The sequence below is a fragment of the Manis javanica genome, chromosome 6 (genome assembly GCF_040802235.1).
Source record: "Manis javanica isolate MJ-LG chromosome 6, MJ_LKY, whole genome shotgun sequence".
In the NCBI taxonomy this organism is placed as follows: domain Eukaryota; kingdom Metazoa; phylum Chordata; class Mammalia; order Pholidota; family Manidae; genus Manis; species Manis javanica.
Window position 1 is genome coordinate 9,026,269 of NC_133161.1, and position 25,199 is coordinate 9,051,467.

Below are 25,199 nucleotides of genomic sequence, written 5' to 3' on the forward strand. Positions count from 1 at the left end.
AAAATGAGTTTAACTTCTATATACTACTTTCAAATTAAAAAAAAATAAAGTTGTGAAAGTTTATAATGACCACAGCATTCTTGAATATAAATTGATATATTAATATCAATAATCACAGCATATATTGAATATCTAGGAATGATCCTAAAATTGTTAAATACCTCTTAGTAGAAAATTACAAAACAAACTTAAAGGAGAGCTAAATAAATACAAATATGCCTCGGAGATTAGAAGATAGTATTTTAAAGATAGCAATTTTTCCTGTTTACATTATTTCAACTCCAAAAAAATTCTCCCATTACTGTCTTTTTGAATATTTGTGGAAATTGATAGGCTTATTCTAAGTGGGCATGTAGGTAGCCAATGATAGCCAAGCAGTCTTTAAGGTGAGAGGCCTTGCTCTAAATATAAAGAAGTTACAATAATCAAGATCATGTGGCAGTAGTACAAGGAAGAACAAAAGGAACATAAGAGAGAGCCTACAAACAGAACCTACCACATGTGGACACTTGACTGATAATAAACATAGCACTATGTAGCTGTGGGCAAAGTTTCAGAAAAAAAATGGAACTTGTGCCATATGTCAAACTACTATATATAATTTCAGGTCAATTGTGCATCTTAATGTGAGGGGCAAAATAATAAATAATATAGAAGATAATATAATAGGAATATATCTTCATTATCTTGGGGGAGGCAACATTTCTTGAGCTTATTTTAACTTACTGTTCTCAAACTTATTTAACTACAAACTGTGTGTGTGTATGTGTGTGTGTGTGTGTGTGTGTGTGTGTGTGTGTGTGTGTGTGTGTGTGTGTGCATGTGTAACACACTGGAGAAGTTTTTCCCTGACACTCTCTGGGAAAGGCTACTTTGGATTGTATTTTCTTGTCAAATTAGCCAAGGCCAATCACACCATAATCAAAGGACAATGATTATAAACTGGAAAACATTTATAAGAACAAGAGACAGAGCTGGACCCTGGCCTGGAAAAAGAGAATCAAGATAGAAATCCACCAACTTTTCACAATAAGATCATAAGATAGGATTTATTTGGGGCTGTATGTCTACACCCACTTGTACTATGACAATAAAAGGATTCATAAACTCAAATACATATATATGTAGCAATTTATGGCACCAAGACTTATTAAGCAGAGAGTTGTACTTAAGCTTTTCTTTAAATTTATTAGTGATTAAAAATATATATTTGTATCATTTATGCATAGATTCTTAAGAGTTTTCTACAACAAAAGTAATCCAATTTTACTCTATCTAAAGTAGATCACATTAAAGGCATTTTTGTACCAGCCTCTGTCTAGATCCATTACACATTTTTTTCTAAAAGGCTTTCATGGTTCTAAAACTCACATGCTTACTCTATGAAATGAGGATAATATTACCTGCCCTTAATTAAATAAGAGAGATGTATATTTCCTTAGAGAAGCTATGTCCTTTAAATACCCATAACACAGTAACAAGTGTAAAAACCAGGAAGAGCAATTACCTAAATTTGCATACGCAATGCCAACTTCCTTTGTAGAGAGGTTGGCAACGTGAAACAATCTATTATGCATCACACTCAGGGAGAAGTAGCCAACCTTATAGGGTGCAAACTGGGTGTTTAGTGCAAGTTCTGAATCTTTAAACTGACTAGAGAATTCTAAGGGTCTGGTGGTTGTCTGTAACACAGAGGGGCTTCTCACGGGAAGGAGTGGTCCATCTATCCTGGTGCTAAGGAAAGGACTTGACTGTGTGTCTTTCAGTCTTCATCAAGTCATGGGGTTGAGAGGGTCCCTTCCATTAACACTCAGTTCCCTGCAGTGGGTCACCCCACCTCCAGACTACATGTAACTCATTTGTTTTTCTCTGCCATTTCTCCTGATGTTCATTTTACTTCATTTAATATAATCTGCTTGATAGATGGATGGTATCTTACCATGGATTTTATTTCTTGTTTTGATATCGATAGTTGAGAAAGGTTTTGTAAATATGTGAATGTGCCTAAAATAGTGCCTAATCAGGAATATAATAACAGCTAAATTTATTAAGCATTTAACATGTTCTAAATGTGCTAAGGGCTTTGCATGTGTAACTCCACTTTGGGCAGTATGATATTTATCTTCATTTTAACAATTAAAATATGAGGTCCAGAGAAAATGGATATGCTGCCCATAGTCACTTAGCTTTTAAATAAAGCCAGAATTTATACTCAGATTGGTCTAAATCCAAGTTCTAAATTGGTCACGCTTGTGTCAGATCAGTTACGTTAGTCTATACATTTTATATGAGCCTTATGAGACTATGTGAGGAACCCATATACATGCAAGAAAATTAAAAAACAATTTGAGATAATCCTCAGCCATCATTCATATGATGCTTATAGCTCTTTCTGTTGCTGAGAAACACTTTTTTGTTTTATTTCAAATTTGCTTTCAAAATAAAACAATAGAGCTAACAAATGAGAAATGGAAGATTTAGGTCATAATCTCAGATCTCTATGTGAACTTTGATGGCTTGATGAATCAGAGTCTATTATGTCTAAAAAATGATACAAGATTTTTGACATGCTATGTAAAGAATTAGACGTTTATATGTATAGCTACTATAGGTTTTTAAAAATAAAGCTGAAAGTCTGTACCCTTTTATGAATCTCTCCCTATTTTGACCACCCTCCATCCCCTGGCAACCACTTTTCTACTCTATTTCAATGAATATGACTTTTTATTTTCAAATTGGCCATATAAGTGGTCCTATGCAGCATTTGTCTTTTTTTTTTTCGTCTGGCTTCTTTCACTTAGCATAATGTCCTCAATTTCCATCTGTTTTTTTGTTGCAGATGGCAAAATTCCATTCTTTTTACAGCTGGATAATATTTCATTACGTATATATCTCCACAATGTCTTTATTCTTCTATCAATGGACACTTGATTGTTTCATATTTTGGTTATTGTAAATAGTGCTGCAGTGAACATGGAGGTGCATATATTTATAAATGTCATATCCTCTTGTTGGATTGCCCTCTATCATTATGTAATGCCTTTCTTTGTCCATACTGCACTTTGTTTAAATGTCTATTTTGTCTGATATACGTATACTTATTCGAGCTTTCTTTTCATTTCCGTTTGCACGGAATATTTTTTCTATCCCTTCACTTCAATCTGTGTGTGTCTTTGGATCTGAAGTCAATCTCTTATAATTAACTTCTAGATGGGTCTTTTTATTTTGTCTATTCAGCCATTCCATGTATTTTTATTGAAGAAATTAGTTTATTTACATTTAAAGTAATTGTTTATATGTATGTACTTATTGCCATTTTCTTAATTGTTTTCTGTAGTTCCTTTCTTCTCTTCTTGTTCCCTTCCTTTGTGAGTTGATGACATCTTTAGTAGTAATTTATATTTCTTGCTTTTGCATATTTACTATGATATTTTGCTTTGTGTTTACCACAAGGCTTACATATAACAAATTATATCTAAGCTTTAAGTTATACATATGTCATGTATATGATACATTTATATATCTAGGTCATTCTAATATAATATTACTGACTTTAATATCAAAGGTATACTTGTTATTGATACAGAGCCCAAGATTGTAAATGTTGCTTTAAATACAGGGGTATGAAATTTTTGAAAAATACTTGATAAACCATAAAATGTTGGCATGCTATACTTTAAAAAGCTGCCACTCTTTATGACTTACATGAAGGTTACTCCATGCACCTGACAAAGAGAGTCTGCATTGGTTTACTGAGAACTGCTTATTATTATTCTGAATTTAACAAAGCTTTACTATACTTCCAGAAAGTATAGTAGAGAGATTGAAAACAAATAGATACATACAAACATAAATATAATGTATTCTAAAATATGATATGATATATTTTAAAAATCTGGCATTATATCTATATGTAATTCAAATAAATTAACATAAGCATACCTTTATGTAAATATCCTTACTAAGTTGCAATCCTCTTTATGTCAAAAGTAGATTTTGCATTAATGCTTGCAAGGTAGATTTCTATGAACCAAGGCCATATCCAACATTTTCTAAGTAAGAATATTTTGGAGAAGCATAATCACTGTCATCGGTACATATATTAAAATGTCATAAAAAATTATGGGTATTTTTGGTGACTATCATAGTTTGAATATTTTGAATATAGTTCCTTTTCCTATACTAGTGTTTTAAGGGATTGCATTCATGGTTAAAGTCATAAAAATTACTGGGCCAGAGGCTACTAATACAAGAGTACTGCATACATATAAATTAGATGCTTTGAAAGAGGCATTATTACTTCGATATATCTAAAATAGAATTAAAATTATAGGCATAGTAATATGTCACTTGACTCTCAGAAGTTTGAGAGCTTTCTAAGACTTCTAGATAATCCTTCAATTTTCAAACTTTTTAAAAAATGTATTATATTAGTTTATGGAATCTCTGTAATAGACATATATCTTAACACCTCATGATTTCCTGTATTTGACCAGTTATTTGAAAAACTCAAAGCAAGCATAATTCAGGAAACATTTTGTTTCAATCTTATATATATTCATACTATACAAGCATAGAACTTTCAGAGGTCATAATATAATGATTCTGACAAATATGGGAGATATTTTAGAAAGCATTTTATTTATTTAAACATTTCATAATACTTCATATAAGGACAAATTTTGAAATAGACATTTTTACTAATAAAACACATTTGACAAGGTTTAGTTAAACCCAAATCCACCAATGATTTTAGGTGCTATGTTTCAGGAGGTGGAAAAATACAGATGAATTATATGCTCTTGTGTCAAAGAGTTCATGGTCTGGTGAGATAAACTGTGAGATGGAGTAAGTGATTGATATGATGACATCACAGGCTAAAAGGTAGCAACTATTCCAGAGTAAGGATAGGACAGATTTTCATATAACCATGTACTATTATTAACTTATCCAGCTAGAGACGCCAATCAATTGCTGTTTCTGATGTGGTCACTTTTCTAGAGGATATAAAGACAGCCCCTGGTACTTGGTAGTCAACTTAATGACCCAGTGAATGCTTTTCACTCTTTACCGGTAAATATAGACAACCAGACCCATTAGATTTCACTTAGAAGTGGGAGAAAAAGTTGTGTTCACTTTCCTCAGGGACATGTCAACTCTCTAGCTCTCTCTCAAAATGTAATATAGAGGGATCTCTATGATTCTATCATTCACAAGATAGCATGCCGGTCCACTCTAAGGATACCCTGAGGATGCACCGAATGCCACAGGAGCTCAGTAGGACACATGCTTGCCTAAGGATGGGAAATAAGACCCATGAAAACTCAGGCTCCGACCCTTTAAGTTTCAACATTTTCTTTGGTCTGAACCATGAAAGGATATCTACAACAACCGAATAACAGGAGGCCATATCTGGAATCTTCTACCACCAGGAAAGCAACATAATGCCTTTTGAATTTTAAAGCAACATATAACAAATACATAATATATGCTGCTGCACTACATTTACCGAATAACCCTACAGCTTCCTGTTTTGACTGGGACCAGAATAATAGGAGGCTCTAGAATTCTGAAGCAAGTTGCACCACCGGTGAGCCATAAGGACCAGGAGATTTAGTGACACTTAGTGTCTGTGGCAGTTAGGTTGTTTTACAGAACAAGTGCCCTTTAGGAAACTACAGTAAAGATTCTTATGATTTTGAAGCAAAGCCACTCTATAATCTGAAGATAACTCTACTTTGTTTAAAAATAACAAAAAGAGCAAATATAACAAAAATAATAAGGTAGTAAAAATAACTTCTGGATTAATACCAAGTCCTACTAGAGATAAAAGGTGACTTGAGTCCCCAAAATACTCTGCCATCTGAGCTGCCTATCATGATCTGGGTATTATCTGACCACAGAAGCCATAAACTTTGGCATTTTCAGTAGCATTCCATCATTACGTGGAAGAAATATATGTTATATTGGGCTTGAACAGATTATAAGGCATAATTAAATTTGTATGAGTGACAGGCTTAGACTCTCATGCATCTGCTCTGAAAGCACTTGCTTTTTTCCATGAACCCACATGTATGGTTTTATGAGGAATGTTCTATGACAAGCTGCCTGATGAAGAAGAAATTTATACTTAGTTTTCAGATGGGCCCACATGATCTACCTAGAGTACAGGTGTATATATATCCACTCTTAGGAACACCTAAGAATGGAAGACCGTAGCACTGTCCCCACTCAGGCTGATACAGAAGAACGTTGGTGAAGAGAAATGATTCCAGGGGGTAGAACTTGGAGAATTATACCTGGTTGTTAACTCTCCCTGAAAAATAAGTGAAGAAATACCAGATTCACAGTGATTTTTGAGAAATGGCTAATTATTTGGCTGAGTGGCCATGGACTTAGAAAAAAACTGGAAAATTGGTGGGAGAGAGGTTTGGAGCAGACCTCGTGGAATGGGCACAAAATGTGAGGATACTTTTGTCTTGTGCAAATGTCCACCAAATGGCAACCACAGCAGACAAGTTCTCAATGATCATGTGGACAAGATGGCCCAATATGTGAATGCCAGGGAATCTCTGCTCAGCTATTCCAGCCCTTACTGAAAGGGCTGATGAAGCGGTTGGCCACAGAAGCAGGCATGGTGGTGATGCATGGACTCAGCATCAGGGGCTCCCACTCGCTCTGGATGCTGTGGCTGCAACTATTGTTGAGTATCCCACATGTCAACAACAGAAAGTGACACTGAGCCACCAGTATAATAATGTTTCCCAAGTGAATCAGCCAGCCACCTGGTGACAATTTGATTGCATTTGATCACTTTCATCACAGAAGGGGAAGCAATTTGTTCTCTTTGGAATAGACGCTTTTCTGGAGAGAGATTTGCCTTCACTGCCAATATGATCCCGCCGAAACCACCATTCATGACTTTGGAGATTGTTCTACTTGCTGTCGGGAAATTCGCCACATTATTTCTTGTGAACAAGCAAATCATTTTAGAGAAAATGAAGTATAACAATAGACTCACGTTCATGGAATTCATAGTTCTTACCATATACCCCTATCCCCTGCCTGATAGAATGGTAGAATAGGCTTGGGGCATAGAATCTATGATTCTTCGGAGGTATTCATACCCAGAAAAAAGTATTTATTCATTGTGAGTTCTTAAATTCCTCAGTTAAGTACTTTTGTCTAAATCCACTATCTAATACACTGTGACATTTTATTTGACCACATTCTGATATTTAAGTTTTTTGTGTAATTTGTTTTGCAGAATGATAATAATTCTGATGTAGGGCAGGACCTGGGACAAGCATCACACTTAATTTTTCCTGCCTATGATGAAAAATGCTGAGATATAAACAGTAGAGTAAGAATAGGAAGGATTCTATCTTAAAGCTAAGATTCCATTTTAAAAACCAGGAAGTTAGGAAATAAGATTCCTAATATATTCTTTAGCAAACAGACAATAACTCAACTCACTTTGGTGGCAGGGCAGGTGGTCTTCATTGATATGTTCTCAAAGGGAAGCTGCTATCCTGGAGAGGAACTGATGAATTTCTTGTGTTAAGTTAATTTTGCAGAATTACCTGGAGAACTGATAATAGAAGAGAAGAGACTTAATGTTTCTCACCAGAGATAAGCATTTTGAGGCCACTTTACAAGTTTATACCCACTGGCCCTTTGAAAAATCCTTAAAAGAGGGAACCCCCAGCCTTTCAGCATACCTCCTCTCTGAGGACGCCTGCACATTTTCTCTTTAAGTGCATACCTTTAAATAAAGCTTCCTCACTGCTCAACTTACTGTGTTTTGTCTTTTTACTATTTCATTCTATTTCCAAGTCTCCATTTTACCCCTGATGAGTAGGGAGGGGCTTCTGAGAGCTCAGATTTGGGCCTGCAAGTTCCCGTCACCTGGGTGACCTGGTTGGAACGGCCACTGCAGGAGCCCGCCTGAAGACCTCGGTTCTTTGGGAAGTTCCCAGAACATGATCTCACTTCATCGTGTGCTCTGCAGCTCCCCAAATCCCAGGGTGGCAGGGGCTAGCCCCCCATGCAGCGCAGATCCAAGAAGACACCAGACACTGAGTGACCCTGGCTTAAAGAAGTGGCAGAGGAATCTGCCCTATACCAAGAAAATGTTTAACAGGCTTTCCCTCTGCACCTCTGCATTTTCCTGCCCTCAGTTGCCCCCAAGTCTGCTGCCATTCATTTCTGTTCTTGTTCGAATGAATTCCTTCCTTACCTACATTCTTCTGACCTGCTTGAGAATTTTTCTCTTTCGGAGTCAAGAACCTTGCCCTGTCTAGGCTGAGGTTTCACCTGGTGCAAGGGAGAAACCTCCCCGGTGCAGCTGCCCAACAACAATTTAAAATTATGACCCATGCACGAGTATTCTAGTTCCTTATTTCCAATTACTAGCTATTTCTAAAAGAAAAAAAAAATAGCATTATCTTTCATTGAAAACCACTCATTTTCTCTGTTTCCAGTAGTACCTGTAGTCTCCTAAAATCTAAAATATCATGAGGCCCAGTTTAAATCTCCCCTCTTCCACGAGAACTTTCTTTACCATGTTTTTCTCATCATCTGTAATGTCTCAGCATGCAGTCTATGTTACACAACACAGTGGTTACATTTTTCCTGAAACGTATGGGGCAGCAATGAGCTATTGGAAGGCTAGAGGCATCAAATGTTGCCTGTGAGACTTGACAGAGAGAAACTGTAGTCTAGCATAACCTTTTGAGAACTTAAAAACCAACCTATTTTTCCCATTGATAAAGTTATGAAAAACAACAAAGATTGACTAGGAGGACAGGGATTTCTAGGTAAATCCTCCATCTGCTTATCTCACTGGAGAGACTAAGAAGAAAATAACTCAAGATCAGCAAAGTCCAGGTACAACATAAAAATTTAGCTCACTACAGGTAGGGTATTGAGAGACAGAGAGTCCTGGCACTGCTGTCAGATTCCCATTCTGCTGGACTCTGAGGCATCTGAGTGCATCAAGGAAGGGTTATTATTTAAATGAGAAGGCACAGGCATTGTATTCACTGGAGGCCAGAGGATGCTTCCCCGGTATTAGCATCATGAGCCCCTGCCTCAGACACCAGGAACGACTTTAGACACACAGAATCAGCCTTGCAGAGTGTGGTCAAGCCCTCTGGCATCAGCTATTTCTTGATTTTTGCCTCAGGCTGATCATCAACATTTATCTATTTGTAAGTAGCAATGATAGAAAGATTTAAGGATTCCAACATCTCTATATAGTTCTTTGTAGAGATAGAAATCTAAGAAAATTTTAGGGAAACCAGTTTATCCTGGAGAATTGATATTTCATTTCTATTATCCCTAATATATGCTTTTGAAATGAAATAAAGTTCATCCTGGGAGCAACCAGAGAGCAATGAAAAGAAACAGCAGGCTGTGGTTAGCAAAGAACACTAAAGAGAGTTTGCCCAATTCCCCTTTCTGGTTTTAGCAACACATAGTGGCTCATTTCTGGAAACACCTTTCAGCCTAGCAGACAAGTGTTAGCCTATAAAGCGCACAGCAACAAAAATTACTGTCGTTACCAAACATCACTGAGGATAAAAGGTATTGTTTTGATTGTTAATGGAGCTCAAAGTACCCAAAAGACATGTTTGTGAGGAGGGTTGACAGGAAAGGAAGGAGATGCCCACCACCATCCCATCTTGTGTCTTCCATAATTTTTCCATTTCCTGGAGAATAACCTTTCATTTTTATGAAATGACAAGTGGCTGGAATCCTATGATGAAGGGGAAGAACTACAGGAGTACCTCTGGCAATAAGCTTCAGGTCAAGAAATTGAAAAGGAAAAATCACAACCAGAACTAGCTGTTTTTTTTTTTAAGGATAAACTGGATTTTGTTACAAGTTTCAGCTCCACTGCAGAGATCACATTGAGAATCATTTCATAAAATTCACTCTTAAAATGCTACCAACCAGACATAATTATAAACCACTAACTAGAGTAATGCCACCACTTATTCCAAGCAGGACTAGATGTGCATAATTAATTAGCCAACAAATATTTATGGTTTAATAGTGTCAGACACTGTACTAGGTAAAAAAGATAGAAAAGCTTGCCTTGGAATGTTATAGAATCTAATATAGAGTCTACAACTTTGAGATTTAATCCAAAGTCTTAGAAATGGCTATAATAAAATCTAATCTGTATTTTTTTTTTTTTTACTTCATAATCTGTATTTTTTAAAGGCACATACCAGTCTATTTGCTCTTGGTTTTCTCCCTCCTTCCTTCCTTTCTTCTATCCTTCTTCCTTGCTGTCTCTCATTCCTTTATTTCTACCTTTTGTCTCCTTTTTTAACTTTGGTAGCTAACAAGTTGTGTTGCACCCCACCCTCTTTTTTGGCATTTCATGGGTATAGACATGCTCAAGTCAGTTAACTTCCAGGCTCAAAATAATTCATCAGGTTGAAGTGAGACAGATAGATACATAGATGCATAAAAACGGAAGTGTGAAAACAAGTGTGACAGGCTGAGAGGCACTCGAAAATTTATCCATATGATTCCATTACACAGGTGTACAGTAACCTTCTGGTGTGCTAAGTGTTTAAATCAGACACATTGCAAATAGCTGCCTTAATGTTGGCTCCCCTATGATTAACTGAGCCAACAGCAAAAGTGATTTTAAAGATAGCTCCAGTGAAAGATGACAGCATTAGAAACCAGGTTATATAATTAGCGAAATTGTTTCTCATACCTGGAATCCATCTGTCACTTGTTATCCTAAATTACAGGAATTCATTAAATCCTTAAATTCATTCAGTTTTCCTTCTTGCTCTTTAAATTATGCTTTCATGTTTCTATAAATCCTTGCATCCTTTCTTTATATGTTTTTAGGTAGCTCATTGTTCCTTCTTATGTCTGTCCATTGATAAGTAGTCAATATATTCACTGTCCAAGGTAGAAATTCCATACTTTCTCCTTGGAAGGCATTTCTTACCCACGGTTTTGTCTAAATCTATGAGTTACCAGACCTCTAACGACTTTACAGAATCAAGTGTATAATGATCCATAAAAACAGAATGACTTGGAGTTGGAGGAAGATGGAGGGCTGACTTAACCCAGTGGGACCCCGAACCCAAGGTAGGAGGATGAGGGTGTGTTAAAAAAGTGTTGCTTCATTTTTTAAAAGAAATCATTTCCTATGAAAATGTATGTTCACTCTGTTACTTAAATTCATAAAATGAGAAAAACAGTGAGGTCCCTCACATCTCTTTCTAACACTTCGACCTATCACATTTCGTACTTGTCACCTAAGAAAAGTCTTAGAGCATTCAATATTGCATATTAAGGAAGTCAAATTGCCAGATACGGGGCAATTATTGTGGTATTGGGTGCATATATATACTTATAGTTGTTATGTCTCCCTGGTGAATTGATCCTTTTACTATTTACAATAACACTAAAAGTAATACAATCGTTAGGAATAAACTTCACTAAGTAGGCAAAAGACTTTAACACTGAGAACTACGAAACACTGATAAAAAAAATTAAGACACAAAGAAATGGAGAGACCACCTTATGTTCATGGAGTGATTTGTTAAAATATCCACACTACTCAAATCAATGTGCAAATTCAGTTATCCTACCAAAATTCTAATGCATTTTTTATAGAAATAGAAATTAATTCTCTATTCATATGTTACCACAAAAGACCATGTGTAGCCAAATCAATCTTGAGAAAGAACAAAGCTAGTGTCATCACATGGCTTGATTTAAGAATATATTATAAACTACAGTAATTAAAACAGAATGGCACCAGCATAAAGGCAGATACATGGACTAATGGAACAGAATAGGGATTCTTGAAATAAATTAAAATATCTATGGTCAAAGGATGTCCAGGATCTGCAATAGGGAAAGAATAATCTCTTTAACAAAAGGTGTTGGGAAAACTGGATATCCACTTGCAAAAATAATGAAATTGCACTCTTATTTTATACCATAAGCAAAAAGAAAATAAAAGATGATAAAGACTTAAATGTAAAACCAAGATTGTTAAACTCCTGGAAGAAAACATTGGGGAAAAGCTTCACATTGTTCTTGGTAATAATTTCATGGATATGTAAACAAAAGCAAAATTATGTAAGAGGGATCACAACAACCTAAAAAGCTTTTACGTAGCAAAGGAAACAAATGACAGAGTGAAAAGGCAACTAAAGTAACGGGAGAAAATATTTGCATACCATGTATCTGAAAAAATGTTCATTTCCAAAATACATAAGAAACTCCTATATCTCAGTAGCAAAAAAACCCCTAGTAATCCAATAAAAAATGGGCTAATGTCTTGAATAGACATTTCTCCAAAGAAGACCTACAACTGGCCAACAAGTATATGAAAAAGGCTCTCACTCTCACTAACAATCAGGGAAATGCAAATCAGAAACAGGATGCGGTATCACCTCACAGCATTCAGGATGGGGCGTCAAAGGACAAAATCAAAAGGCAACGGGTGTCAGGGAGGATGTGGAGAAACTGGAGCCCTGGTACACTGCTGGGGGGAATGCAAAATGGCACAGTTGCTGTGGGAAACAGTGTGCAGTTTCCTCAAACAACTGAAAAAACAGCCGGCATATAACCCAGCAACCCCACTTCTTTTGATATTTATCCAGAAGGATTGAAATCAGGATTTTGAAAAGAGATTAGCAGCCCCATGTTCGGTGCCTCACTGTTCACAGTAGCCAAGACACAGAAGTGACCACTGGGAGATGAACGGATAAAGATAGTGTGGGATATGCAAGTAAGGGAACATCATTTCGTTTTGAAAACTGTGACAACATGGGTGAACCTAGAGGACATTATGCTAAGTGAAGTAGTCATTAAAGGACAAATACGTCATGATTCCACCTCTGTGAAGTATCTAGTGCAGTGAAATTTATAGCATCACATTGTGGAATGGTGCTTGCCAGGGTCTGGAGAAAGGGGGAAATGGGGAGTTCGTTAACCAATGTGCGTGACGTTTCAGCTAAGCCAGATGAAGAAGTTCTAGGGTTCTGCTGCATGGCGTTGTACCTATAGTTAAAAGTACTGTCTTGTACACTTAAAAACTAGTTAAGAGGGCAGATCTCAGGTTAAGTGATCTTACCATAACACAACAGAGTAAACCCAACAGGCAATGGACCCGTAAGCGTGTGTTCCTAAACCCTGGGCTCACCTGCCTCAGGTGGTAGTGGTAGGCTGGCAAGCCCTCATCATCGGTTTGTCTCTTTAACGATCCTCAGATGAATTCATCTGACCTTTTGTTCAGCTCTTCTATTTGCCCTTGAAGCGGGGAGGAGTACTTGGTCTGATGTGCTGATAATCTGCCATCATCTAAATGGCACAATTACTTCTAGTTTTGCAATTCTGGGTTCCTGACGTTGTCAGTAAAACTTGGCTGTCGTATATTTGTTTTCAGAATCAGCCTTTACCCTTGTTGCTATATTAATCCCACCCTAAAAATAAAATAAGAGCTATTGGTAAACCACAGGTCTTATAGTATAAACAATTCTCTTTGTACAAAATTATTTCCAAGTGGAAATAATCACTTAATTACCATCACAGGAGGCAGCGATCAGCTTTTTCATTATGACCAAATATTTCCTAGCTTCACCTCTGCTGTGAGCTAGCATTTCAAGAACTTTCTATCTGGTGAAATATGGAATAAAGTACCAAAGGTCCATAAGTTAACTAATATCTTCATACATATTGACATTTAAAAATCTTATTTACCAATTAATGGCACATCTCATAATTAAATACTAAGGGCAACTCCAACTCTGAACCCATCAGGCTTCAAAAGAAGGTCAGATTATAGTGATAATTAACTGGTTCTCAGATGCAAGACATTTCTGTTCTGCCTTCTAGACAATCCTCCATTTTCCATTTTCCCTAGAGGACATAGGGAACAATGCTAGTTGGAAATAAAGTTCAATCCCTTTTTAAAACCCTTCAATGAATGCTATTTTCTCTGATTATTAAATTAGCAATTCCACAATGCCTCTGAAAAATAGGCAAAAATGGACGAAGCAATCATCGAAGCCAAGATTTTATTTCTTCGCTGATTTTCAGTTCCCACCAGAAGCATAATTGCCATTTTCGTAGCCCCTAGCTGCTTGCTTGGACCCAAAGCCAAAGTCCCATGTTTTTGGTTTTTATTAAGCATCACTCCACCATTGGGGATCTATAGCCAGCTTTCTACTGCTGTAAAATAACTACACTGAAATTTAATGCCTCAGCTTGTGTGCAAAGCTGCGGTCATCAAGCTGACCCACTGGGGGTCCCTGAGGGCCTCCTTCACATGCGGCAGTGGGCGCTGGCTGCGCGCCCTATGTGTGCAATATTCAGTCATGGTAATGGTGCAAATCACAAACCTCTTAAGGCCGAGGCTTGGAAATCACATGATTTTACCTCATTCAATTAGAGAAAACTAGTCACAAGGCCAGTCAAAATTCAAGTCATGGGGAAGCCAGTGCCCCCTCTTGAAAAGAGAAGCTGTAAAGAATTCGTGGCCCTTTTTAATCTACTATGTCCCATTCGCATTAGGCCATCTCATTCTCAGACCTCAGTTTCTCAGGATTCATAGGGGTATGGACTTATAGGGAATACCCAAATTCTGGGTGTGTTTGATGCTCATTTTCTGTCGGGTGTGCTCAATCTGTTGTGTAATAATGACTTATTTTTTTCCTTCCGTTCCTTTTGCTTTCAAAATTTCCTTTCATCTTAATGATTCCTAAAATTAACAATTTTTAATTCATCTCCCAGAGTAAACATTCCTCATATCATGTTTAATTCCTCTTTATCCTTCATTTTCTCTATCTAATGTGGCAAAATCTTCCTGAGCTAATTCTTGATTCCCTCTCCTGTTTTAATCCCCTTGCTTGCTTATCACAGCCATGTGCACAGTAGTACAAAGACCTTGATATCTGGCTTTCCTTCTCCTATGTTTCCTTTTCCTACCGTCTCTCCTTCTCTCCAGTTTATCTGTATTATTTGATTAAACACCCTAATCTGCTGCTAGTTTGATTATCCTTCCCTTTCCATCAGAACTGTGGAGCAGTTCTCACCCACACAGCCAGATAGTCTAAGGATCTCTAGACTTCTGAGGGATTTTTTTTTGAATAATATGGTTCTATCTTATCCAATTTTACTATTAATCAATATATATATTTTTTCCAGGTTTTATTATCTCAGATGTTTTTATATTTAGCATATTCATTTCTGAATCTTTATATTTGCTATTCTTTTAATCCCAAACATGAAATGATTTTCTTCCCCTGCTTTGCATATATGAATATAGTGTCAATGCCAATTTAATTAGAGTATGCTCCTCTGAGCTTTCTGTGACTACTCAGAGTGACACAGATATCTACCTTCATTAAAACCCCAGTTTATTTATACTTAACAAGCATACAATTTAATACCTATGCTTTTATGGTTTCATGTTTTCATTCCCCAAATGATTATCCATTTGTCACTCTGCAGGCACTGAGATATGTATCTGAGATGCAGAGGTGGGCACAAGTACACAAGAACTGACAGTGTCCTTTTGTATCTAGTAGTTCAGTGGAGTAGAGATATGTTTGTTAATATAGTAATAAAAATATATATTATTATAATTGGATAGTGTCTTTCAAAAGAGTGTATAGTGCTATGAAAACATACATCAGTGTGGAGCTGACCTCATCTTTGAGTTAGGGAGGGTTCCCTGGGGAAATGTGGTTGATATATGAAGGATTAGTTCTAGTTGAAAGGTAACTAAGTGAAGAAGAAAGAGCTATTCAAGAATAGGGAGCAGTGGTTTATTCTGTGTGGTGAGAAGGAAAGAATAAAGAAATCCAAGGTGATTGATTTGACGTGGATACACGGGAGTAACATGATATTCTAAGTGAGGCTCCGTGATGAGCAAGATTTCATTCGATTGGGTTATTTAGACCATGTTCGGATTTTGGTCTACCTTCTAACAGATGTGGGACAACACTGGATGATTTAAGTCAAGAAATAATATGGTTAGAATTATATTTGGAAAGGCTCCTGGAGCTGTGGTTTTGAGCACTAATTAGAGGGTGTCATACTGGTTCTAACAAGTTCATGCATGTTTTTACTTAGTTGCCTAAATAATGATGCTGGGAATAGGAACCAAGGTGAATGCTAAGCATCCAATCGCAAGAAGGACAGTGCCTATGTTTCTCAGGAGAGAATAAGGAAACAAAGAGAAAATCTTGCTGTAACTCAGCAAACAGAGTTTCTATCTAACGGTTTAACTCTTATTTCCTAAAGAGAAGGTATATCATATGCATCTGCTGCCCCCAGTTCTTATCATGTAGTCATTGCCTTCAGGCAGCCATGACTGAATGAGTAATGCAAGGGCTTGGGTTCAATTTACACTGAGGGTGTCTCAAATGTGCACTTTTCTTTTGGACAGCCACGGGCATAGGCTCATGTCCACTGGACAAGCACACTCAGCAGTCTTGAAATGTGGGAGTGAACAAGCCCAAGGGCAATCCTTGCTGAATGTGGGTTAAGAACCAAAGAATAATTATTTTCCTATTCAGACATAGGGTGGACAATTCTGAGAAGGTCATAGGCAGGGTCAAGCCTCAGTTGACCATGGCAGTGAACTTCATAATGTATTCTTATTTTAGCTTTTTCTCATTTCCTCATTTTTCTGTTTCCTCTCTGTTATCTCTAAATGAACTACATGCATATGTCTTTGTCTTGAGCTTTGCATCAGGGAAACCCAAGCAGAGATGGTAAGCAAGTTATTTTTCTGATAATAAGGAAGGTACACTGTAGTAAGATGTTTGAGATAGTGGATTTGGAAAGGCAAAACTCAACTGTGCAGAAAACCATAGTAGAAATGAGTGCCAGGTATTTTTTCTGAAATACACACATGCTTGTATTTTCTCCTCGATTGGATTATCTCCCTGAAAATAGCCTTATACTTAATAATTCCCGTGTTTTTCCTACAGCATGTTGCTGAGTCCCTGACAGATAATAATAGATACTTGCTGATTTTCTAATAAAACTGATTCATTATGAATCACTTGTTTTTTGGTATGGATTATAAAATCCTATACATGTCAGTATTGTATTGTCATTAAGGAGAAAACCTATACCAAAAGATATATGCTCTTAATGCACAAGGATGTGTTTTCTTAAAAATATAGAATGATGGTTTGGGGATTCTTGCCATTTGTGGCTGTTGTTATGATTACCCTTTAAAAGCTGGGAAAATGTAATTGTTATAAATTCAAAAGATTGAACAGTTTTTATATTTATTTTTTCTGTCATAAAACAATTGATTATGTTTAGTGGCACTGTAAAACAATGTGAGAAGTCCAACAGTAAGATATTAATCAAATAAGGCACCCATAGAAAAGCACTCAATGAATTATTTCAGTATGCCCAAATAGTGATCAATTTTGGATTACATCAAAAATACACTGAACATTTTTTTTCAGTGATTAAAAATGAAAACTTAGTGACAATTTCCAGAATGGTGGTATGAGGAACTTTATGCACCCTCTGAAAACAACCATAACTGGTGAAATTTATTTTAAACATCAACCATTTAAAGTCTGTGGAAATTGTCCAGAGGGCATATGGCCAAAAATGGAATGTTTAGTCAAGAAAAGCTACTAAATCTTAGTAAGAACAGTGAGTCTCTGGTCCCTAGATAGACATCACCCACTCCTTCCCAGCCAATCATCTCAGATAGACACAGTGAGTGTCACAAAGAAGATGGGGCTCCCTCTTCCCAAAGTTCCCCATTAAGGGTTACGATATCACCCGGGAAGTTACAGGTGGCCAGCATTTTTCTTCCTCTTTCCTCAAACCCATGTTGTAGAGGCTAAATATTGACTGAGTGCAGCTAAGATGTCTGAGGATCCCTTCTTCCACCCAAGAGCCATAGTGGAGGGATGGCGGGACAAGAATATTGGGGGCTGGACTGCCCGTGCCATAGTTCCCCCACAAGGTGGATGTCCCCACCTACCAGAGGCGAATCAAGGAGGCCAGAGGCTGTCACTCTGGAAGAAGCAGGCCACTCTTCTCACCCCAGCTCAAGAACAGCGGTGTGATATTGATACATGATACCGCATGGATGAACCTTGAAAATATGCTAAGTGAAAGAAGCTAATTACATGATGCCCAAACTATACCATTCTATTTACAGGAAATATGCAGAATAGGCAAATCTACTCAAATAGAAAGTAGATTAATGCCTTCCTTTTAGAGTGATGGAATCGTTCTACAATTGATCATCGTGATGGCTGCCCAAATCAGTGAACATACTAAACATTATGTTGTACACTTTAAATGGATGGATTGTACCCTATGTGAATTATATCTCACAATTGTTATACAAAAATATAATCTTAATGTATCACATAATTTATTTGAAACATTTAATATGATAGGTAAACCTGTTATTATCCCACCCCACTAACTCCAGGGTCCAAAAAACTGCCAGAGCCTTTTGTTTGGGGCTCCTTCAACAAGATGGAGCTGATGTAGGTGACCCTATGTCTGTATTGGTCCACCTGACATTTGACCATTATGCTGATCAATGGGGGATGGGGAAACAGAGCAAAGGACTTATACATTGTAGTAATAGCAAGTTAAATGGTTTTATACATATATACATGTATAGACATATATAAAAGTGTGTGTATATATATAAACATGTACATCTAATAAATATATGTATGCATCGACATATATGTATATACACATATATATTCATATATATGTAGTAACTTAAGTGGATATATATGTACATATGTGTATGTACATGGAGATATTTATGTGGATATATATATATCTCCATATACACACATTACTATAAATGTAGTAAGCTGAACAGTTATATATTACAGTAAGTGATTAAAGGCTTAACACTTTAATTTTTGGCTGTTGTTTTAATCATCTACTCTGAACCTGACAGTTCAGCTTTCTTTCACAGCTCAGCTGAACTGAACTAACTGACATGATCACCTATTGTATTTATTATCACTATAACATATTCATTCTTGAGACTTACATCTCCACTGAGCCTCTAACCTACTATTTCTGAGACTTTTCTGAGTCTTGGACACTCTGGTTATCTGCTGACTGTCATTCCCCCTTACCAGAAAAAACATGCAGAAACCAAATTATACATATAATGCTAGGGATTTTAGGATTTCCAAATATGAAGTTGCCTCTATATTGAATATTATTTTAATTGCAATAAGTGGAAATTTCAATATACCAGTAGAAGGAAATTAATCCAGAAAGTTTAACTGCCCCTTAGTAAATAACTACACATAGTACCTGGAGTCCTTCCAGTCTTTTTATGTTCAAAGTAAGTCTTCTGTGACCCCAAATTCCAGGATCCTAGGCTGCTGCAATATTAAGAGACAGACGCAGCCAAGACCTTCAGACAAGATCCTGAGACAGACCACAGGGGGGAAATATTTTTTCCTTTTATTATTTCCTCCACTCAAAAATCAAGTCAATAATTGTTTTTAACATTATTTGAGGCTGATTCATTGATGCCAGCTGATTATAAGTGCCTTATTTCAGTTGAAGAAAAAAGTGAGATTCTCCTCTACTCTCTTGTAGAAAAAGTTTAAAACACAAATAAGTATTTTTTGGCAGAGGAAACTCTTAAATTTTGTATACTTCATCTGTTCTCTTTTCATGCGATGTGTGCATTTTATGTTCTGCTTATTATATGTGGTTCAGTAACTATAGTATGTTTTCATATTGAATATCCAAGAAGAACAAAAGGGTAAAGTTGTGCTATCATGTCATGTCGAGGTCTATGGGTCCCTCAACACCCATCCATGGGTGAGTTCACTGAACCGAAGTTGAAATTCCTGTCCTAACATTTTCAGGTTAGGTTTTCCAAAATGTCAGTCTTTGAACACGAATCCCTTAAAACATACGCATATATATATATATATATATATATGTGTGTGTGTGTGTGTGTGTGTGTGTGTGTGTGTGTGTGTGTGTGTGTGTGTAAATAAAAACAGCAACACGAAAAGCTCTGAGTTTGGAAAGTGCTGCACATCATCGCTCCATCTTGGAGATTCACAATGCATGTCAGTATACAGAGGCTCTTCCAGTTGTGTGTCTTCAATGCTGAATACTCAATACAGTAAAGACATGCAATCCCTTTATTCCAAACGGAACACTATTTTTACTGGATTGTTTTTACTATACCAGATATTCACAATCAGATTTTAGGATGAACTGTTAAAGGTTTGTTTTCCAATACTATCTATTAATAGTGAAGTATATTATAATGAGATGCTTTCAGAACAATCTCAAATGACTACTATTTAAGAATAAAGTGTCAACTACAGGCATCAATTATACTGCCTATTATAGGTGTCAGTTAAGAATGACTGTGATTTTGGGGGGTGGGGAATGGAGATACAGCACAAATGAGTGAGAAGAACAATATCTCACTGGTTTTTAAAAAATTCTTAGATGCTGATGTGCTTAAGAAAGGACTTTTCTGTTATTGAAATAGCCTAAACCACATGGTTGGGAAGAAATTAAAATTAGGTATTATTGATTATACAGTGGGAAAGCATTTTTTAAAAATATTGGATGTAGAAGGAAAGAAAAGAATGGAGCTCAAAATGTTTCATAATTGTAACACTAGACATAGTCTCATTAAATGACCAAGTGGTCCATTGCTGGCATAGTTTAAGGTTCTTTTTATTTTAAGAATAATCAATATGAAATATGGATATAATAGTTTAAGATGTTGCCAGGAGATAGTATGAGTAACAGTCAGGCCTTAAATGACCTGGGCTGACTCTAGCAATATAGCATTTATTCTCTTCAGTGACAGATATTACAATGATCAAAATGCCAAAGTGAGATAGCTGTAAAAGTAAGGATTTAGCATTTTGCTTTAAAAATACATTGAATCTTATTATTTGGATTATGATTTTCTTATGTATTTTAACTAAAAATTTAATAAGTACATATAATCTTTCATAATTGCAGACATACACCTAAGGAAAGTATTTAAAAATAAAATGAAATTCAAACTACTTAATAATGAATTAGAAAATCTTGGCTTGGAAGACTCTGACACTAAGATTAAATAAAATAGCACACTGAAATGTTTAGTGGGGAAGAATGAGTTCAGTTTCAATAAAGTATTTGCAATATTCTATCTCTTTTTATGTGTTTGTTAGTTTGCTCCCAGTGCTGCTGATTTTTGTTTTGCTTTTGTGGTCTGGAGCTAAGAAAACAAGGACCTTCAGTTTTTATACAGAAGTTAAAAGGCTTTTGGGAATTCTTGGTCTCTTTCCAAGATTATCATGAATCTAGAAGAGCCCACTAAGTCAGTGAAATGACACTCCCTATTTCCCCATCCTCAATTTATTTTCTATTACTTTTATTTATACATTTTAGACTCCTTAGTATATCTTATTCTTGTGTTACCTGTCTACTGAATACCTATGATGCTGGCTTAATCCTTTTATTGATAATTTTGAGTCATGTTAAAACTGACATTGTCCAGTAGGGAATTGGAGAAATACAGTATATAATCACCAAAGCAGAGACATAATTCCAGCTTTAGGACTATTACTATCTATGATTTATGGGAGACTCTCTATATCTCCAATTGACTATAAAATAATGGGAAGGGAATTCATGCTTGTTGAAATATTGATGCCTATATTAAAAGGTGTATAATAAGACAAAAAGTTTTATTTCTGTCATTTGTAGAGGGACACTGTGTGAGAACTCTTGTATTCTCCCATATTATTATCAAAATACCTTTTTGGTAGGATTCAGATTGTGTCAGTTACATGCCCCACTTCACCAGATTTGAGGTATTAATTTATCACATATGATATGAATCTATTAAGCGAATATACTTTAAAATTCCATCAGTTCAATTTGAGAGGATTTAATATTTGAATTTTAGAGAGAAATACTATTTGATACTTTGCAGTTAAATTTTCAGCAGTGATATCTTTAATAGTGGTTTAATACAGGCTTTAGGAAAAGTATACTGAATATAATTTTTATTGTGTATAAAGTTTGTTCATAGCAATGCCATCCTTCTGTTCAAATATTGCAATAATTCAAGAACATTCAATGTGATATGTACTTCCCTATTTGTTATTTATAAAGCTATATCAGAGTCAACCCAGTGACATCTCATCTAGGATAGTATTGCCTCAGTGATATCAACTCTAAAAAATGATGGGCTATGTATCTCTCAATATCAGCTGTTTGAATAGAACACACATTTTAACTGTTTATTGTTTGGGTATAAAAAGTCCTGGTGTATATATCCACCTACTAGAGACCAGAAAATAAACGCATCTTTTAAAAGACATAAAAATGATGATGACATAGTCCTTTAATGAGTTTTTACTTTAATAACTTGCTTTTTCTATAAATTTTAAGTTCCAATCAACTCAGAAAAATCTGTTTGGCTTACGTTAGATATTTTTCTATTGTCAGGGGAGAACAAAAAAAATAAATGTGTTAATTGAGTGGTTTTAATGTCATGTTCATTTGAAAGAATGACAGAGAACATTCTATCCTAACAACTGATGTTCAGATTAGAGATTCACAATAGTAACAAGTATATAATTCTGTGAACTTCAGCCACTTACAAGTTACCATACAATTCAGCTGTAATGATTCATCTTTGTGATCTTTGAACTAATTCCTTGGACTCACCTTTCCAGGATATTAGGTTCTTTCCTTGTTATATTTTGAGATCGATTTATCCATTCTAAGCAGCAAGTAATTTCATCCCCCAATTATTGGTTTTTAATAACGACTACTCCTCTGTCTTCAGATTTCTGTTTTTTGAATTTCTTTTCTACCTCTCAGTCTCTGGATTAGAAAAGATCAAATAGTAATTGAAAAATAACTCAGACTTAAACCAATCATCATGAAGTATTAGAATATGAAATACATGCTTATAAAAATCCTGCAGGAAAACAAAACAAGTTGCAAATAAATAAATAATAATCAGAGCATTTTGAGTGCTAGAGAGCAATGTAAAATGCCTTTGAAATTTTACCAAAAGTAATTTTTAGCCTAGCTTTCTACATAGTCAAATCCTAATAAAATACGATAGTCAAATTAAAAGATAGTTTAAGATATACAGAAACAGAAAACTAATATCACACATACCATCATTTAGGATGTTAATGGTTGTTACCCATCACCAAAACAAAAAAGAAATCTGAGGAAAAGGAAGATAGAGGCTCTGGAGAGAAGGGGACTTAGGAAAGCATTATCCACAATCAGTCCTACTAAAGTAAGTCAAAGCCTCTGCTAGAAAGGGCTTAAAGGAACAAAGCAATACTATACCTTTGAACATTTGAAAGAAAAATAATTGAAGAATACCAAAATCATTGATGTACAGCTAGTTTGCACATAAATTTATATAAATTTATTTATAGAAATATGATTAAATTATTAACTCCTGGGGAAAAAGTTACACAAGAAAATAATTATAAATATAATAAACCACTTGGTATCATTTGACTATATTTAAAATGAAATAATGTAAATATTGATTAATGACTTATCAATAAATTATAAAATACCTATTTCAGGAAGACTTGGGGAAGGGATTTTAGCTTTAAAACTTTTGGTAATATTTGATATTTTTAAGCAGTTACGTAATTAAAAGTAAAAGGTTAAGAAGTCATATTAAATTGATAAAATTATATTACCCAAATCCTTACATCATCCACACAGCAGAGTTTTACAAGCCTTTTCAGGTTATCAGCACTCTGCCCATAAGAATCCATCTTATTTCCTGATCTTATTTTAATTTCAGCAAAAAATTAACACAGTCTTTAAAATGTTTGAAACCTGCTTTACATTTTTATTAATGTCTAGTCAAGTGGTGACTATACAGTTCACTTAAGATTTTTGACTAAAGGATATTTTATTGTACAGTTCAATGCTATAATGAATTATTTGAAAGATTACACTGAAATATAAAAAGCATTTTAGATATCTTACACTTTTTAATTTTTTTTTCCAAATAGAACTTTTCCAAAATTATCTTAAACTGGAAGTAGCCAAACTTATTTACTGTGCTTTATGAATATTTATTGCATAAATGTATGTTTTCCTGGAATTTTATTAACAATAAGGTGTATTCAATGTGTTTCTTAAATTGTGTAGAAAATTGAATTGATCAGATACACATAAAATCTCTTATAGTTGTACTTTAGTTTGCAATAACGTGATATTTCTAGAAAATACAATGAGGCTTTTACTTATTAAGAATTCATAGGGACTAGATGGATTGCAAAGTGAATTTCGCAGAAAATTGATTTTTGGGAAAATATCAAAATTTAACCATATTGGGTTTTCTTCTCAAAGAAGATGCGTGTTCTCTTTTCTTAGTAAAGTTGCCCAACATAGTAAATACATGCTTTTTGATGACTAAAACTATTTTACTATGTAATACAATTTTCCCTCAAGAATATTGAAACATGTAGAACACTACAATGAAATCAGCTCAGGTTATGTTCTTAATTATTTCATCTGTTTAATGGTTTCTCTGTCTTTATTTTTTCTTTGTCAGTAGTATGTCAGCCATAACCTCAAAGTGTTGTCAGTATGCCTGATTCTATCAGAAACTTCCTGTCTTCTAAATTGTTGGTTCTTTTTGACATGGTTAAAAAAACCCAAACAAATAAATAAAGAAGCAAGCAAGGTGATTAGATTTTCTTTTTAAACACGAAATGCAAGGTAAGTGTAGAAATCTCTTAGTGATGACCTAAGCCTTTTTCCCTGTGTAACGGCAGGAGCTGTGTAGCCTTCTAAATTCATTATAGTTAATAACTGCTTCAAGGTTAATTTCACTTCCTTTAATTTTCCTTTCTATACGTGTGGTTAAACTTATTGAAGAAATGACCTTTGAAGAAATTAAGAATTGGAATAAATACCTAGAGCCCCAAAATAAGAGCATTGCAGATTATATTTTGATATTTATTGAAGGATTTATTATAGACAAAGTTATGACTGTCTATTGGTTTTCGAAGTGGGATGTAATTGAAAGGGTTTTGGGTAAACTTACTGGCTGCCTACCCAGTACTTAGCCTGCATTCTTTTTTGCTAATATAGCTCTGAGGTTCTTTACATACAGTCCCTGGAACTGCCTTTCCCAACTCTGA